We start from the raw sequence: 3,721 nt of genomic DNA, 5'->3' as shown, positions 1-3,721 counted from the left end.
GTTGGAGAAGACTCTTGAGAGTCCCTTGGACTGCAAGGAGATCCACCAGTCCATCCGAAAGGAGATCAGTGCCAAATACTCACTGGACAGACTAATGCTGAAGCTGAAACTCCAATACTTTAGCCACCTGATGTGAAGAGCTGGCTCATTGAAAAGACCCTGATGCTGGGAAAGACTGAAGGCAAGAGGAGAAGGGGACAAAAGAGAACAAGACAATGGATAGCATCACCAACTCAACGGACATGTTTGAGCAAGTTCCAGAGGTGGTGATGGACAGGGAAGCCTGGTGTGGTACAATCCATGGATTGCAAAGTCAGACATAGCTGAGCGACGGAACAACAACAACATGATTATACAGTGGAAGTGACAAGTAGATTCAAGGATTCGATCTGATAGACTGCCTGAAGAACTATGGACAGACAGAGGTTTGTAACCTTGTACAGGAGCAGTGACCAAAACCATCCCAAGAAAAAGAAATGCAAAATGGAGAAATGGTTGTCTGAGCAAGGCTTACAAAGAGCTGAGAAAAGAAGAGAGGCGAAAGGCAAAGGAGAAAAGGAAAGATATACCCATCTGAATGCAGAGTTCCAAAGACTAGCAAGGAGAGATAAGAAAGCCTTAAGTGAACAATGCAAAGAAAGAGAAGAAAAAAATAGAATGGGAAAGACTAGAGGTCTCTTCAAGAAAACTAGAGATACCAAGGGAACATTTCATGCAAAGATGGGCTCGATAAAGGACAGAAATGCCATGGACCTAACAGAAGCAGAAGAGATTAAGAAGAGGTGGCCAGAATACACAGACTGTACAAAAAAGGTCTTAATGACCTGGACAACCACAGTGGTGTTGTCACTCACCTAGAGCCAGACATCCTGGAGCGTGAAGTCAAGTGGGCCTTAGGAAGAATTACTACCAACAAAGCTCGTGGAGGTGATGGAATTCCAGCTGAGCTATTTCAAATCCTAAAAGACGATGCTGTGAAAGTGCTGCGCTAGGTATGCCAGCAAATTTGGAAAACTCAGCAGTGGCCACAGGACTGGAAAAGTGAAGTGTTCATTCGAGTCCAAAGAAGGGCATTGCCAAAGAATGTTGAAACTGCTGCACAATAGCGCTCTTTCACATGCTAGCAAGGTAATGCTCAAAATCCTTCAAGCCAGCCTTCAATTGTACGTGAACCGTGAACTTGCAGATGTACAAGCTGGATTTAGAAAATGCAGAGGAATCAGAGATTAAATTGCCAACGATTCACTGGTTCAAAGAAAAAGGAATTCCAGAAAAAACATCCACTTCTGCTTTATGGAGCACACTAAAACCTTTGACTGTGTGGATCACAACAAACTGTGGAAGATTCTTAAACAGCTGAGAATACCAGACCACCTTAGCTGCCCCCTGAGAAACGTGTATGCAGGTCAAGAAGCAACAGTTTAGAACCGGACATGGAACAACAGACTGGTTCCAAATGGGGAAAGGAGTATGTCAAGGCTGTATATATCATCACCCTGATTATTTAATGTATATGCAGAGTACATACTGGAGAGAAATTCTAGGAATGTAGGATATGCAGATGACACCACCCTTATGGCCAGAAAGTGAAGAGGAGCTAAAAAGCCTCTTGATGAAAGTAAAAGAGGAGATGTGAAAAAGTTGGCCTGAAGCTCAACATTCAGAAAATGAAGATCATGGCATCCGGTCCTATCACTCCATGAGAAATAGATCGAGAAACAGTGTTAACAGTGTTAGACTTTATTTTGGGGGGCTCCAAAATCACTGCAGATGGTGACTGCAGCCATGAAATTAAAAGACGCTTACTCCTTGGAAGAAAAGTTATGACCAACCTAGATAGCATATTCAAAAGCAGAGAGATTACATTGCCAACTAAGGTCCGTCTAGTCAAGGCTATGGTTTTTCCTGTGGTCATGTATGCATGTGAGAGTTGGACTATGAAGAAGGCTGAGCACTGAAGAATTGATGCTTTTGAACTGTGGTGTTGGAGAAGACTGTTGAGAATCCCCTGGACTGCAAGGAGATCCAACCAGTCCATTCTGAAGGAGTTCAGCCGTGGATTTCTTTGGAAGGAATGATGCTAAAGCTGAAACTCCAGTACTTTGGCCACCTCATGCGAAGAGATGACTCATTGGAAAAGACTCTGATGCTGGGAGGGATAGGGGCAGGAGAAGGGGACGACCGAGGACGAGATGGCTGGATGGCATCACTGACTCGATGGACGCGAGTCTGAGTGATGGACAGGGAGGCCTGGCGTGCTGCGATTCATGGGGTCGCAAAGAGTCCGACACGGCTGAGCGACTGAACTGAACTAAACTGAATAAGTGATGAAAGAGGTTCATCCCAAATGTAGTTTAGAAAACAGGAAAGGGTGTATAAAAGAAACATGAGTGAGTGATGTTAAAACAAAAAGGTAACAAAGTATTTAATCACATCTAAATAAATATCAAAGAATGTATGGGCGCGGCTGGTCGGCGGCAGCTCTGCGGGGGCGGGGGCGGCGAGCCGAGGACCGAGCCACCGCGGCCTGAGCGCCGGCACGCCGCCCGCCCGCCCTCCGGAAGCGCAGCCCTGCGGCCTCCGCTGCAGACCCGCCCGCCCGCCCGCCCGCCCCTGCCGCCCGCCGCCCCGCCGCCCGCCCCGCCCGCCCGCCCCGCCCCGCCCCGCCCGCTCCGCGCCTCTGCGCCTCTTCCTGAGCCCCCGCTCGCCCAGCGGCCGCCGCCCCCGCGCCAGGTTCCGGCCGCGGCCCGCCTCTGCTGCCCAGGGCCCTTCCGTCCAGGCCCCGGGACCCGGCTCCCGCCAGCCCCGGCTCCGGCCCGGCCCCGTGTCGGAGAAGAGCGTGGAGGCAGCGGCCGAGTTAAGCGCCAAGGACCTGAAGGAGAAGAAAGAGAAGGTGGAGGAGAAGGCAGGCCGGGAAGAGCGGAGAAGAAGTGGTGGAGGAGGAGGAGGACGGCGCAGAGGAGGAGGAGAAGAAGCTGCCGAGGACGGCGAGGAGGAGGATGAAGGGGGCGAGGAAGATGAGGAAGAAGAAGAGGAGGACGAAGGGCCCGCGCTGAAGGAGGATGAAGCGGGTCCACGCGGCAGAAGGCAGAAAACGGGGCGTCGGCATGAGCCCCCTGCCAGTGGGCTGGGGTGGAGGAGGCCGCTCGGGGCCCGGAGGTGGGGGTGGGGAGCGCCGCGGCAACCCTCTTCACCTGGCTGCCTGCTCTGGGCCCGCGCCAGAGTTGCCGCCCTCTCTCCCCCCAGCCTTCTCATGCCGCACCTGCATCCTCACTGCCACCTTCCACCTCCTTACCTGCTCCATCTGAGCTCCCCAGCTGGTCCCCAGTCACCCCCTCCCTCCTCTCTTCCCACAGCCAGCCTCTCTCCTTCAATAGCCTCTGCTTCCTAACTCTGCATCCCAGCCTCAGGTGATTCTGCCCTGCCCATCCCTACCCTGCCTGATCCCTGGGTCTCCTCCCTCAGAGCCCTTTCTCTCAGACAGCGCCAGGACGGGTTGGGGCCAGGACGTGGTGGGGCCGAGCCCCACAGCTGTCCCCCTCCCCTCCTCTTTTTTTGTATAATTTAATAAAGAAACGGTCGCGCTTCTGTTTAAAAAAAAAAAGAAAAAGAATGTATAGGAAAGCATTTCATCACTTTCTCTTTCTGAAGTTCCTGGAGGAGAATTAGTGTAGATAGTAATCCATAGTTAAGACAGATAGAAAATTGATAAGTTACTCTG

General features: G+C 51.6%; 1 pseudogene; it reads left to right on the top strand.

The window, feature by feature from the left end:
* The first annotated feature begins 1,519 nt into the window (after nt 1–1,519).
* On the top strand, nt 1,520–3,111 carry LOC108635522 (annotated as a pseudogene).
* The last annotated feature ends 610 nt before the right edge of the window (nt 3,112–3,721 follow it).

Source organism: Capra hircus, unplaced genomic scaffold (assembly GCF_001704415.2).
Source record: "Capra hircus breed San Clemente unplaced genomic scaffold, ASM170441v1, whole genome shotgun sequence".
NCBI classification, from domain to species: Eukaryota; Metazoa; Chordata; class Mammalia; order Artiodactyla; family Bovidae; genus Capra; species Capra hircus.
This window is presented reverse-complemented; position numbering and strand designations above follow the sequence as displayed.